Consider the following 16,339-nt stretch of genomic DNA (forward strand, 5'->3'; position numbering starts at 1 on the left):
TATAAGGGACTTGAACAGAGTGAAATATTGAGAAATCACTGTAAAGGACACTGTGATGCCACGTACTCGTGTGATAGTATATCAGCATCTGATAGTCTGAAAGGGATCTCACTGTAGGTCTCCATTAGGCCAGCTGAAGGAATCGTGCAATATGTAGATTTGTGGGGCACTCGGCTGTGGCCGGTCATGGAGGCCGAGCGGTTCTAGGCGCTACAGTGTGGAATCGCGCGACCGCTACGGTCGCAGATTCGAATCCTGCCTCGGGCATGGATGTGTGTGATGTCCTTAGGTTAGTTAGGTTTAAGTAGTTCTAAGTCCTGGGGGACTGATGACCTCAGAAGTTAAGTCCCATAGTGCTCAGAGCCATCTGAACCATTTGAACTCGGCTGTGGCAGTGCTCTAATGTTGGTCTGCACGGGAACGTGATGGCGAGCGTACTCGTCGTCATGGTTCCGGTCAACCAAGTCGACCACCACAAGGAAGGATCGCCGGTTTGTGCACCGAGCACACCCTACCCCTTCACATCTGCAGCTGCCTTCAGGGAAAAAGCAATGGACTCCCAGCAACGTTCTGTGTTATACCACACTACTGGTCAATTACTAGCAGCAGCTGGACTACGAACTTGCTATCCCGTGCTAACACCACCACACAATGCGTTTGGAGTGGTGCTGTGACAGGGAAGCATGGGCCGCTGGTGAATGGCGTCACACTGTGTTCAGTGAGGATTCGCAGTTCTGCACTACCCCAGATGACCATCATCGCCGAGTATGGCTGCGACCCGGAAAAAACTCCCATTACTCCAATGTTTTGGAGAGGCACAGCGGTGTTAACCCTGGTGTCATGATGTGGAAAACCGTCAGGTATGACTTCAGGTCGTGGCTGGTAGTGACTGACAGAACTCTGACGGCACAACGGTACCAAATGGACATCCTGCGTCCAAATGTTTTACCTCTATTACGGTAGCATCTTGGTGCCGCTTTCCACCAGGACAGTGCTCATCCACGCGTGGCAAGTCTCTATGAACTGTATATGTGATGCCGGCCGGTGTAGCCGAGTGGTTCTAGGCGCTTCAGTCTGGAACCGCGCGACCGCTACGGTCGTAGGTTGGAATCCTGCCTCGGGCATGGATGTGTGTGATGTTAGGTTTAAGAAGTTCTAAGTTCTAGGGGACTGATGACCTCAGAAGTTAAGTCCCATAGTGCTCAGAGCCATTTGAACCATTTTGTATACGTGATGCTGAGCTTCGCCGATGGCCGATGTATGGGACCAGCCTGGACGTCACCTCCGTCCCTGTGCCTATCCAGGATATCAACGACGAATTGCAACGCCTTTTTTTCAGTGTCAATAAAATTCACCAACAGTTTTATACTTTAAGATATTTTATTTTATTCTGAAAAAAATCAGTTTCGACTTTTCATTCTGCCATGTTCAGGCCCCTTACGCTTCTATCAAAATAAACGAACTTGTAGTAGAGCCCTATAAATCGCTAGATATCGTGAGCTCCAGTCGTTATCCAATTTCTTCATACGAAAACGTGGCAGCAAGACAATAGATCTGCACTGCTGTCACATCTTCGTATGAAACAATTGTATAATGATTGGAACTCACGATATCCAGTGATTTATGGCGCTATACGACAAGTTCATTTATTTGGATAGAAGCGTATGGGGCCTCAAGATGGCAAAGTGAAATGCCGAAACTGGATGCTTTCAGAATAAAAATAAAATACTTTAAAATTGACATTGAAAATTACTTACCAGCCGATGTCCCCTGGCCATGATGGACCAACAGAGATTGAATTACAACGGCTGTGGGTCGGTTTGCCCGATGACACCTTTGCCAAGCGAATCAGTGCGTGCAGCCAGGCCAGAGGGAGTACGTCAAACTGATAAATTGGCTCATACTGCCAAGTTCTTTGTACATTTGACTTTATTTTGTAACCACTGCAATAACAATCAATCCGAGAAGTTTCATTTCGTTTCCTTCACTCTATCTGGGTGCTTCAATTTATTTATTTATTTATTTATTTATTTATTTATTTGGCAGTGTACATTCTTATGCAGGCAGTCACATTAGCTCTCTCCATTACATTGTGCCTTGATATTATGAAACTCGTGAAGCACTTCGTATAGTTCTGGTATGATAATCGTAATTACACCTTTGTGGTTCTCACCTTCGAATAATAGGCCTAACTTTTCCTCATTTCGATTTACATTCGTAGCAGCAACAATTATTCACCATTGCAGTTACTAGCAAACAGACGTATAAAAACAGGGTAAATGCGTGTAATATTAAAGCTCCGATCTTACCGAAAAATGTAAACCAACAGCTTCACGTTAGACAAAAAACAACCACAGTTTCATGTCGGTGTCAGGCATCATCCATAGATATCTGTAATCCATGATGCTTATCTGCGACGATACGCCGGGCTGCGCAACGTAACCAGTCACTGAATTTTAAATTTTTTATTTATGGTGCGTTTTAAGGAGGTTGCTGCGTCTCCAGATGGCAACTCCGGTGTTTGACTCAGCTTCTTTTATCCTGGGAAACCAAAGTAGTGGAAATATCTAGAATGTTTCAAGTTTGTCGTTTTAGTTTTCAGTCTCATTCCTTCTGCCTTGTACTCCAGTGGTAGTCATCATGGTCCCCATCGCCCACTAATGGGCATTCCACCTTTCGTTGAAGTGGTAGTGGTATTAAAAAAATAGCCGAGCGGATTGCCGGCACGGTAGCTCAGCGTGTTCGGTCCGAGGGTTAGCTGCCCTCTGTAATAAAAAAACTGAGTTAATCGATCAACAACGAACTTAAAAGGATGTCTTACGACGTCCGCTCCGAGCAGATGCAACTAACAAAAGCGAACAAAATGAGATTTAAAAAAAAAAAAAAAAAGAAGCCGTCTAAGGCGCTGCAGTCATGGACTGTGCGGCTTGTCCCGGCGGAGGTTCGAGTCCTCCCTCGGGCATGGGTGTGTGTGTTTGTCCTTATGATAATTTAGGTTAAGTAGTGTGTAAGCTTAGGGACTGATGACCTTAACAGTTAAATCGCATAAAATTTAACACCCATTTTTGGTATTAAAAATATTTTCACTAAGGGTTTCATAAAGTTTTAAAATAAAGTGTTTGATAATTATTATTGTTATAAGCTTTCTTTTGCTGTAAATCTGCTTTACAAGTTTTATAATGTGAAGTCTTTTTATAAATCACCATTGCTGTCGAACTGATGGGCGCTTAGAAAATTATACTAGTAATAGAGGTACAAAAGTGGGTGGTAAGTAAAAAAGGTGACTGTCCATGTTATACTCTAAGAAACCTTCCACTGAAGACATTTTTCCTTTTTTTTTTCATTTGTTTCGTGTCAACTCCAGCAAGCGGACCAGTTACCTTACCCCGGGTACCCTCACTATGTACTAGAACAGGAGACTCAGAGTCAGTTTCTTGTTACGTTTTTAATAACGCCACGCTTACGTTTTTGGACGAATCCTGAGGAAAGAAAAATTGATCGTCGAACAAAACATATAGGGTGTTATTTAAAAAAGATGTACTGCTGTACACGTCATTGTAACGAGGGAACTTACGTGGAAAGCAATCATGACGGTTAACAATCCCTTGGTAGCTAAACAACATTTGCTCGATTTTTTTTTTATTTTGAGTTTGGACAAAACGTTATTTGGGGTGTTGAATGTGTCCTCCTGTATAAAATTCATGTGCAGCTCACATCCAAACCTCCAGATGTCAAACAAAACTCCCACATAGTTTGTGACATGTGCTGTTGCCCAGAAGAACTTGCCTAAAGGGTAAGTAAGGAGGAACACCTGATCTACGGAGCATAGGAAAAGCGTAACTGTGAGCGTCTGGCATGTAGAACTCCCACGGGAAAGTCAGTAGAGCGTTAGCTTCTCGTATGGAGGGTGTGACAGTTTTTGTGCTGTAGTACGTGTAAATACGGGAGAACATCTTCCTCACATGTAAAAGGGCTCTTCGGGGTTTATAGCAATGTTCTATTGGCAGTCCGCTTTCGTTTCTTTTACTTGAAAGCACCAAACCTACAGAGTACTTTTGTAGTTTCACAGAACATACATAAACAGTCGAAACAGAAGAATAAAGAAACAACGGTATCATACGTGCGAAAGTATTGGTAGTAATAGTAATAATAATAACAATAATAATAATAATAATAATAACTGGGGCAGATGTGGATCCTGACCACAATCTATTGGTTATGAACTGCAGATTGAAACTGAAGAAACTGCAAAAAGGTGGGAATTTAAGGAGATGGGACCTGGATAAACTGAAAGAACCAGAGGTTGTAGAGAGTTTCAGGGAGAGCATAAGGGAACAATTGACAGGAATGGGGGAAAGAAATACAGTAGAAGAAGAATGGGTAGCTCTGAGGGATGAAGTAGTGAAGGCAGCAGAGGATCAAGTAGGTAAAAAGACGAGGGCTAATAGAAATCCTTGGGTAACAGAAGAAATATTGAATTTAATTGATGAAAGGAGAAAATATAAAAATGCAGTAAATGAAGCAGGCAAAAAGGAATACAAACGTCTCAAAAATGATATCGACAGGAAGTGCAAAATGGCTAAGCAGGGATGGCTAGAGGACAAATGTAAGGATGTAGAGGCTTGTCTCACTAGGGGTAAGATAGATACTGCCTACAGGAAAATTAAAGAAACCTTTGGAGAGAAGAGAACCACTTGTATGAATATCAAGAGCTCAGATGGCAACCCAGTTCTAAGCAAAGAAGGGAAGGCAGAAAGGTGGAAGGAGTATATAGAGGGTTTATACAAGGGCGATGTACTTGAGGAAAATATTATGGAAATGGAAGAGGATGTAGATGAAGACGAAATGGGAGATAAGATACTGCGTGAAGAGTTTGACAGAGCACTGAAAGACCTGAGTCGAAACAAGGCCCCGGGAGTAGACAACATTCCATTTGAACTACTGATGGCCTCGGGAGAGCCAGTCATGAAAAAATTCTACCATCTGGTGAGCACGATGTATGAGACAGGCGAAATACCCTCAGACTTCAGGAAGAATATAATAATTCCAATCCCAAAGAAAGCAGGTGTTGACAGATGTGAAAATTACCGAACTATCAGTTTAATAAGTCACAGCTGCAAAATACTAACACGAATTCTTTACAGACGAATGGAAAAACTGGTAGAAGCCGACCTCGGGGAAAATCAGTTTGGATTCCGTAGAAATGTTGGAACACGTGAGGCAATACTGACCTTACGACTTATCTTAGAAGAAAGATTAAGAAAAGGCAAACCTACGTTGCTAGCATTTGTAGACTTAGAGAAAGCTTTTGACAATGTTAACTGGAATACTCTCTTTCAAATTCTGAAGGTGGCAGGAGTAAAATACAGGGAGCGAAAGGCTATTTACAGTTTGTACAGAAACCAGATGGCAGTTATAAGAGTCGAGGGGCATGAAAGGGAAGCAGTGGTTGGGAAAGGAGTAAGACAGGGTTGTAGCCTCTCCCCGATGTTATTCAATCTGTATATTGAGCAAGCAGTAAAGGAAACAAAAGAAAATTTCGGAGTAGGTATTAAAATTCATGGAGAAGAAGTAAAAACTTTGAGGTTCGCCGATGACATTGTAATTCTGTCAGAGACAGCAAAGGACTTGGAAGAGCAGTTGAACGGAATGGACAGTGTCTTGAAAGGAGGATATAAGATGAACATCAACAAAAGCAAAACGAGGATAATGGAATGTAGTCAAATTAAGTCGGGTGATGCTGAGGGAATTAGATTAGGAAATGAGACACTTAAAGTAGTAAAGGAGTTTTGCTATTTAGTGAGTAAAATAACCGATGATGGTCGAAGTAGAGAGGATATAAAATGTAGACTGGCAATGGCAAGGAAAGCGTTTCTCAAGAAGAGGAATTTGTTAACATCGAGTATAGATTTAAGTGTCAGGAAGTCGTTTCTGAAAGTATTTGTATGGAGTGTAGCCATGTGTGGAAGTGAAACATGGACGATAACTAGTTTGGACAAGAAGAGAATAGAAGCTTTCGAAATGTGGTGCTACAGAAGAATGCTGAAGACAAGGTGGGTAGATCACGTAACTAATGAGATGGTATTGAATAGGATGGGGGAGAAGAGAAGTTTGTGGCACAACTTGACTAGAAGAAGGGATCGGTTGGTAGGACATGTTTTGAGGCATCAAGGGATCACAAATTTAGCATTGGAGGGCAGTGTGGAGGGTAAAAATCGTAGAGGGAGACCAAGAGATGAATACACTAAGCAGATTCAGAAGGATGTAGGTTGCAGTAGATACTGGGAGATGAAGAAGCTTGCACAGGATAGAGTAGCATGGAGAGCTGCATCAAACCAGTCTCAGGACTGAAGACCACAACAACAACAACAATAATAAGGATAACTATTATTATTAATATTAATACTTCCGCACATATAATGCAAATGCATCTTTATTATTATGTTCCGATTGTTTATGTTTGTTCTGTGAATCTACGTATTTACTCTGTAGATTTGCTACTTTCAAATAACAGACGCGAAAACAATTGCCAATAGAACATTGCTATAAACTCCTAACAGTCTTTTTACATGTCAGGAACAAGTTGTCCCATATACAAGTTTCACACGTACTACAGTACAAAGCCCGGCATGACCATGGCTCGAACCTGGGATGCTTGGTACGCCAAACAAACGCTCTATCGACTTCCCCACAGGATCTGTGCCTGACAGACGTTCAAAGTTACGCTTTTCCTGTGTTCCGTAGATCAGGTGCTACTTATTACTTACCGTCTACGCACGCCCTCCTGGACAACAGCACATAGCAAAAAACCATACTGGTGTTTTGGTTGATGTTGTTGTGGTCTTCAGTCCAGAGACTGGTTTGATGCAGCTCCCCATGCTACCCTATCCTGTGCAAGCTTCTTCATTTCCCAGTACCTACTGCAACCTACATCCTTCTGAATCTGCTTAGTGTATTCATCTCTTGGTCTCCCTCTACGATGTTTATCCTCCACGCTGCCCTACAATACTAAACTGATGATCCCTTGATGCCTCAGAACATGTCCTACCAACCGATCCCTTCTTCTAGTCAAGTTGTGCCACAAACTTCTCTCCAATTCTATTCAATACCTCCTCATTAGTTAAGTGATCTACCCATCTAATCTTCAACATTCTTCTGTAGCACCACATTGCGAAAGCTTCTATTCTCTTCTTGTCTAAACTATTTATCGTTCACGTTTCACTTCCATACATGGCTACACTCCATACAAATACTTTCAGAAACGACTTCCTGACACTTAAATCTATACTCGATGTTAACAAATTTCTCTTCTTCAGAAACGCTTTCCTTGCCATAGCCAGTCTACATTTTATATCCTCTCTACTTCGACCATCATCAGTTATTTTGATCTCCAAATAGCAAAACTCCTTTACTACTTTGTCTCATTTCCTAATCTAATCCCCGCAGCATCACCCGTTTTAATTCGACTACATTCCATTATCCTCGTTTTGCTTTTGTTGATATTCATCTTATATCCTTTCAAGACACTGTCCATTCCATTCAGCTGCTCTTCCAGGTCCTTTGCTGTCTCTGACAGAATTATAATGTCATCGGCGAACCCCAATGTTTTAATTTCTTCTCCATGGATGTTAATTCCTACTCCGAATTTTCCTTTTGTTTCCTTTTGGTTGACACTCTGTCAATATTCAACGTTAGGTACCGATATGACTGTCAGACATCTGGAGGTTTGTGTCTCAGAAATAATAAACGTGGCAACTACTTTTTAAAAAAATGAGTTAACGCTATTTTTGTGATTGTTCTTAAAGTTTTTGGAAGCCAGTAAGGATGTGCCTCACAGTGACGCCTCCCACTACCTGTAGGCAGAGCACGCAGGCAGCCAGTCCTAAACGGAGACGTGTTTCGCCGCCTACTTGTTCTTTCATTCCCGGCGCGGCGCCCCGGTCGGACGTCGCCCTGGAGAGGCGAGCAGAGCGCGTGCTTGGCAACGCAGCTGCCCACGGCAGCAGCGGCGGCGGCGGCGCGGCCGTTGGTTCGCGAATAGCGGGCCCGGCGGAGCCGCGCTATTGATTGCGAGGCGCCGGGGTCGTTGAACCCGGCGTGTGTACGCAGCACGCACGTGCGACGCCACGCTGGCTGCCGCCTCTTATCTCCGGCCGGCCGCGCCCTGCGGCGCGACTCGGCAAACACTTGCTAGCGCCCACATGTCTGCGCACGGTATTGACGACCCTCAGGGGCACGAGTACGTATCTGGCTCCAGTTCTCTCCACACCCACTTATCCTTGACAAGAATCACAGCTAGGATCAGAGACGGCCATACTACACTCTAAGACAACAAAAGGCGCATCATGAACGAATTATCCACATTGGACGGAAATCGGTAGATGTGATGTACGTGTACAGACAAACAAATTATTACAATTTCAGAAAAATTGGATGCTTTGTTCGAGAGCAAGAGCTTTACAAATTGAGAAAGTCAATAACGCGTTGATGCATTTCTGGCCCTTATGCAAGCAATTATTCGGCTTGTCGTTGATTGACCTGTTGGTTGTCCTCCTGAGAGTTATAGTGTCAAATTCCGTCCTAATGGCGCTTTAGATCGTCAAAATCCCGAGATGGTTGGAAGGCCCTGCCCATAATGCTCCAAACATTCTCAACTGGGGAGAGATCCGGCGACCTTGCTGGTCAAGGTAGGACGTAGCAAGAACGATAACAAGCAGTAGAAACTCTCACCGTGTGCGAACCGGCATTATCTTGCTGATATGTAAGCCCAGGGTGGCTGGCCATTAAGGGCAACAAAATGGGGTGCAGAATATCGTCGACCTACAACTCTGCTGAAAGGATCCCGGAATCTCATTGGCCGGCAGTTGTGACCTAGCGGTTCTAGGCGCTTCAGTCTGGAATCGCGTGACGGCTACGGTCGCAGGTTCGAATTCTGCATCGGGAATGGATGTGTCTGGCGTCCTTACGTTAGTTAGGTTTAAGTAGTTCTAAGTTCTAGGGGACTGATGACCTCAGATGTGCTCAGAGCCATTTGAACCATTTGAATCTCATTGACTGGCGTAGAACTGTCGTCAGTGATAAGTCCTTATTCGAAAGCCCATGCGGCTTTTCGCGGATGATGCTGTAGTATACAGAGAATTTGCAGCATTAGAAAATTGCTGCGAAATGCAGGAAGATCTGCAGCGGATAGGCACTTGGTGCAGGGAGTGGCAACTGACCCTTAACATAGACAAATGTAATGTATTGCGAATACATAGAAAGAAGGATCCTTTAGTGTATGATTATATCATAGCGGAACAAACACTGGTAGCAGTTACTTCTGTAAAATATCTGGGAGTATGCGTGCGGAACGATTTCAAGTGGTTCAAAATGGCTCTGAGCACTATGCGACTTAATTTCTGACGTCATCAGTCGCCTAGAACTTAGAACTAATTAAACCTAACTAACCTAAGGACATCACATACATCCATGCCCGAGGCAGGATTCGAACCTGCGACCGTAGTGGTCGCTCGGTTCCAGACTGTAGCGCCTAGTACTGCACAGCCACTCCGGCCGGCCCGATTTGAAGTGGAATGATCATATAAAAATAATTGTTGGTAAGGCGGGTACCAGGTTGAGATTCATTGGGAGCGTCCTTAGAAAATGTAGTCCATCAACAAAGGAGGTGGCTTACAAAACACTTGTTCGACCTGTACTTGAGTATTGCTCATCAGTGTGTGATCCGTACCAGATCGGGTTGACGGAGGAGACAGAGAAGATCCAAAGAAGAGCGGTGCGTTTCGTCACAGGGTTACTTGGTAAGCTTGATAGCGTTACGGAGATGTTTAGCAAACTCAAGTGGCAGACTCTGCAAGAAAGGCGCTGTGCATCGCGATGTAGCTTGCTGGCCAGTTTCGAGAGGGTGCGTTTCTGGATGAGGTATCGAATATATTGCTTCCCCCTACTTATACCTCCCGAGGAGATCACGAATGTAAAAGTAGAGAGATTCGAGCACGCACGGAGGCTTTCCGGCAGTCGTTCTTCCCGCGAACCATACGCGACTGGAACAGGAAAGGGAGGTAATGACAGTGGCACGTTAAGTGCCCTCCGCCACACAGCGTTGGGTGGCTTGCGGAGTATAAATGTAGATGTAGATGTAGAAATGAGCCTGCATGACCAGCAAAGACGTGTCTGGAGCCGATCCAGACAGCAATTGGATACCAAACTGACTGTCTTTCGCCATACGGCCCAACAACCAGGATTTGTGGTCTGGGGTGCCATTTCTTTTCATAGTTGTCATGCGCGACACTCTTACAGCACAGCGGTACGCCAACAATATTCTGCTGACCGCTTTGTTGCCCTTCATGGCAAGCCGTCCTGTGCTTACATTTCAGCAAGACAATTCCCTCCTGCACCGGATGGGAGTTTCTACTGCTTATCTTCATGCTTGCCAAGCCTTACCTTCGCCAGCAAGATCACTGGGTCTCTCCCCAGTTGAGAACGTTTGGAGCATTATGGGCAGAGCCTCCAACTAGCTTAGGATTTTGATGATCTAACGAGCCAATTGGACAGAATTTGGCACAATATCCCTCAGGGGGTCATCCAACAACTTTATCAAACAGTGCCAAGCCGAGTAACTGCTTGCATAAGGTCCAGAGGTTGACCAACGCGCTATTGATTCTCTCAATTTGTGAAGCTCTGGCTCTTGAAAAAAATCAAATTTTTCTGAAATTTTGATCATTTGTTTTTCTGTCTAGGTACATCACGCCTACAGATTTTCGTTCCTTTCAGATAATTCCTTCGAAGCGCGTCTTTTTTTTATATTTTTTTACATCCGTCACCACATTTTGCTGATTTCCTCCTGAGTGCGAAAATATCCATGTCCTCTCCGTTTTCTGAGTACAAGGGATGGTGCGTGGATTAATTACGGATGACTGGCATCCAGGGCACACTTCCACTTTCCGCCATCCTCACTCAGTCGCAGTTTGTCACATGGCATTATTTTCTTTGGTTGTTTTATTGGCTTTCGAGTGACTCTATACAGCCACCTACTTACAGAAAATACACGAATATGGCACGCAGTAGGTAAATACAATTATAATATAACAACTATCGTAACAGATTCCAGCATTAAAACAATTGCTATGTAGTTGACGAATGTCAACGTGTCACGTTTTCTTCGACTTAAATAAGAAGGTATGCAGGATGCGAACGATAACTGTTTACAACGTACCACAGTGGTTTAAGGGAAGTCCAGAAGAACAGTCTGCTATAAGAAGCTTGTAGTCTATCAAATCGGGAAACAACCTCAAATTGGCCTACAAAAGCCACCCAAGCCAAAGCGCATACGCGCCGTGCGAGGTTTCGGATATCCTCTTGACAACTTCATCCAGCAGTTTAGCCAGACCTAACGGTTTAAAGCTCTTTTCTTTTTCTTGCTGATATCTTCCTTGAGTATTAAACGTATCTAATTCTACATTTTACCTGAAAGTTTTACGGCTGTAACACCTTAAAATTGACAATCAAATCGTTTCTCTGGCATTCTTACTACGACACAGGTGTCCTGGTAAGTGTTAAGTTTAGATAGAAGTGTAAATACAGTTAGATTTAGCATAATGTTTATAAAAGTCTTTTTTAAGGCTCTGTGTCTCAACCTGTAAAATCGGAACCCCTGTACGATCGCTTTGTTGTCTGTCTGTCTGTCATTCTGACTGTTAAAAGCACTTTTTCTCAGGAACTGGTAGACGTGTCAAGTTAAAATTTATGTCACAAATTAAGGTCTATGGGCTCTTGGTGGTGTAAAGATTTTAAGTTTCTAAGATAATTCAGTCAAAATACAGGGCCATTTATGTCACATATTTTGATAATCGCCAACTCTCATCAGAACCAATTGGGTGCTTCCGGTTGACCTAGAATCATGTATGCGTTCACGGTACAAGTAACGTAAAAAATCTTAAACTTATTGGTTTGTAATTATATTACATAAAAATATCGTTTGCGATTTGAACAAACATTGCTGTCATCATCCTTCAAAAGCGTAACAGACGAACATTACTGCTTGCAAACGTAACAAGTAAGTTGAAGTCATGTTTTAGTAAGTAAATAAAAAATATTTTATTAAATCTTCTCTCTCTGCATGTATAGACTGAAGTCTCCTACTCGATTCTTTTTATATATCTGAGCAACTACTGTCGAGTTACAAATAAGTCTTGCAGTTGCCTCGACCAATATCTTGACAGTATCGATATTGATAACAGGCAAAAATCGTTGATATCCTCGATTCCGAGTATGGATGGACTATCGATTTCCATAACTGAGTTTGTACGGAACCCTCAGTGCACGAGTTCCACTCGCACTTCGCCAAGATTTTTTGTTACACTCAAGAGAAAGCTTACATCACTAATGTAAACGAAAAACAATGTTTCGAAAATCTCGCGCGCCGCGCTTGTGCTGTAGCTCAGGTGACCTAAGTCTTTTGCAGGCTTCCTACTTGACAGGCCATTAGTCTCCTCTATCAAATTGTTCGTCTCAACTTCCTCTACTCTACTGTGGTACGTTGCAAACGGTTACAGTTTCCACGCTGTACAATTTCCTATTTATTGAAACGTATTTTCATGGAAACAATAGAGAAACTGAGGTTGACGACTGGTGTTTAAGGCTGCTAATTTTTCTTAGTAACTTTGTTGACAAGTCCTTCCTATATATGCAACCAAGAAAATGTCACAGATTTTTTTATATAATCCTCACTGCTGCGTAGCCTGTTTAATGACATCATTATTTTACAATAAAGTAAAAGGTACACACTTAAATAATTTATTTTTGCATGACGCTATTCACAAATTAAACAACACATTGTCCAAAGTCCCAACAATAATGCGATTAATATTGTTAATATTTGCAGCCATTTTCCTCAGTTGCCAATAATAACTTCAGTCATTTTTTATCAAAAAGATAAGAACATTTACGACTTTTTCAACTAAAATTTATTCTTGAGAACCAGACATGTTTCGCCTATCTATGTTAGGTATCTTCAGTGGTCTTAAATATTTAATTATAGATATTTTGACGTGAGATTTGTAGTGATTCCTTTGCAGTTCGTTTAGACCTGTCTATTTCTGTTTACAATTATATGTTTGTGTTTTTTACAAACTTTCATTTTCGTGCCCTGATCGTGTAGCCATTTGTTGTCCTATGTGTGCTAAATGCAGATGGTATCTGGTTCTTCCAGTTTTTTCTCACATAATCGATACTGTAGAGAACTGCTCCTGCTTGCACTGCTCTTGGTCACATGCTTTAGGGCTGACTGACGGATCGTGGGAACTGAATGAGGAATCCTGGGACAGTGGAGTGGGGCTCTGGGGTGAGATTGGAGGAGGGGTAAGTGGTGGGGCACTTGTGTGTCTCTCTGTGCGTACCTTTTTAATTTTTATTTGTTTATTTATTTTTATTTTATTTTTCAATTTTTATTGTTTGTTAATATGTTTTTATGGTAGACTGTGAATCACTTTGATTATTGGTTTTCTGTTGTTGCTTTTTTGATCATTGAGAATATTTTAGTTTTCATTTACTGCGTTCTATGTGAAATATTCTTCCTGTAGAGTAACTTTCGCTTTCTTTTGTTGTTGTGGTACAAAATTTCTATGGTTGTTTTTATCCATTGTGATGATGTTGTTCCTTTATTAGATGTTCAACATATGTGCAGTGGATACATTCACTCTTTAGTGCCTTTATATATTCTCTGTACCTGATGTTAAGATTTCTTCCACTCGTCCCAGCTATTCAGAGTTGCAGCTTTAACTTGTTTACTCATTACACCTGAACTCCTGCATTTATTTTTCTCTTCTGCCACAGTTTTTAATTTTCTTTTGTATTGCTTTATTTGTCTCGAATGATATATTGACTTTTTTGTTTTTTGAGGATGTTGCTAGTTTTGTGTGTGAGCTGGTTGCCGTATGTCATGAACAATGCGTTTCGTTTTGCCCTGTTTCATTTCCGACAAACGTAAAGCTGTAGCAAATAATACAACAAATACAAAATCTACTTCTTTTACTTTCATGGCCTTAGCTCACTTAACTTAATGAGAGTGAATCCACGTAGTAACCGTCAGCAAGAAATAAATCTTTTCGTACCTGGGAGAGGTAGGTCTCATGGAACTGTTGCTCGGTACGATCCAACCCAAAACTCCTCATGAGTTCCTCTTCATACATCTCTACGTGCTTCTTGTTTTAGTGGTCACCTATCCTTTCCCTTGATGTTTTCTTTCTCTGTCCCCTCCTATTTCCGCCTCATCTTTTGCTTCTCTTTCGTCCTTTCTCACTTTTTTCGCCTGTCACAAAACTGCGCTCTCACGGCGAAAGCACACTGGGCACGCGCCCCTGCTGCCATGTCCAACGTACGTCACTGGATACGCAACACACCCAGCGAAACACTATAATAATATTTGTGAGCATCAATCCACTAGACTACTTTCGTCATTTATGGACTATGAAACTAGTAACAGATTGTAGACGTTTACTCAACTGGGACTCGAACAGGAACCCTTGCTTTGATTGCAGCACACAACATAGAGGAGAATCTCCGTAGAGCTCAAAAAATGGTTCACATGGCTCTAAGCACTATGGGACTTAACATCTGAGGTCATCAGTCCCATAGACTTAGAACTACATAAACCTTACTAACCTAACACACATTCATGTCCGAGGCAGGATTCGAACCTGCGACCGTAGCAGCAGCGCGGTTCCGGACTGAAGCGCCTAGAAACGTTCGGCCACAGAGTCTCTAGAACTCAAAAACTTAAAAAGAGGTTCTGACAGATTTGAGAGTGGGCTGTGAGATGTGTCTGAACAGTCCACTCGATTTCTTGTATGTCCATCCTTTTGCCAGGAGGTCTGATGGACTACGGCAGCTCACTATTGTAAGAAAATGAAACACCTACAGCCGCCCTTAATGTTGTCATTTACTGTGTAGCTACCAGTTTCGGCGCTTCAGCGTACCAACTTCAGACCTTAGTTGATGCTGAAGCGGTTGTCACGATCCATATATCGATGCACCAGTGGCCAACAACTCGTTTATGCAGACTACCTGTAAACGCGATATCGTCTCTCCAACGACATCACAGTCTGATTCTTTCAACTTTTCAGATTTACACAGTTGCTGTTTCGCGGCCATGTTTAAGACTACGGTACCTGAGCAGTCAACAAGAAAATTTCATCTGCAGCTCTGACAATGCTGAGCATCAAAGGACGAAGTTCAAGAGTATTGTACAACACGCCCTCGACAGATAAATCATCGACAAATGAAGAAATGATAGATATCGCAATAAATTACCACGGGTCAGAATAGCAGCTGAAATCACTCAACAGAGGGCTGAAGCCGACGGAGTACCAATGTAGCTCTACATAAAGTACGAAAAATAACTCGCTCTGTGAAGGCATTGCTAATTACGCATATAAAATTTTTTTTCGTGATTTTCTTTGGATTTCTATTCTTTTTCTTTTGTTCATATGGGCATTTCTAATTGTGATTATGTAACATTCTACTGTGGTTTTTGAATGTAAATATGTAATTTTGATTATTTCGTTTGCCAATGGATAAATATGTTTCTTGCTTTGTACCTGTAGTAAAGTTTCTAAAGTTCTCTTTTGGAATACTATTAATTGTGAAAAATGCAGTCAATAACATGTATAAAGGTTTATGCAATTTACGATAACGATATAACATCTATAGACAGGGGACAGCGATAGTGATATCGAGAGTCGAAAGGTTGTTGCGTAGTAGAGGGGATGGTGGATGGTGTGTCTGTGAAGCATGAGCGGAAAAAATAGTACTGTGTTCCATGGCAAGCTAACGTAATTGTATGGACAGTGATACTGAACTATCAGGTTGTTAATTCTCTTTACCACTGCGGTATGTAATGCCATCGCCAGCGAACTTTAAGAGCAAATAAACCGGACTGTGAAAGTGCCGCTAACATTACTTTGTTGTGGCCGACACGAACTGTGCTTTTATTCGAATGAACTTTGCTGGTATTGGTTTTGGGTGGTGGAACTGTTGTATATCACATTCTATCAAGCCATGAAAGTGAAGACTAATTAACTGTCCAATATAAATGGCTTTCAGTGACGTCGAAGTTTGAAACAGAGTGGACATTGTTTACAGTGTGCTTCACATACATGAACAATTCTATGAACTGTGTATTTGTGGCTAAGACTATATGAATGTGACGAACCGTGTAATTATGGACGATAGCGTCACGGACAGTGCATAAAGTGTAAAAACGAGCGATGTCTGAAAGAGAGGACATTGTCAACAACGTTCGTATACTGGCGTCTTGTGGTTTGTTAATCACCACAGGGTTAAT

The sequence above is a fragment of the Schistocerca cancellata genome, chromosome 1, assembly GCF_023864275.1.
Source record: "Schistocerca cancellata isolate TAMUIC-IGC-003103 chromosome 1, iqSchCanc2.1, whole genome shotgun sequence".
NCBI classification, from domain to species: domain Eukaryota; kingdom Metazoa; phylum Arthropoda; class Insecta; order Orthoptera; family Acrididae; genus Schistocerca; species Schistocerca cancellata.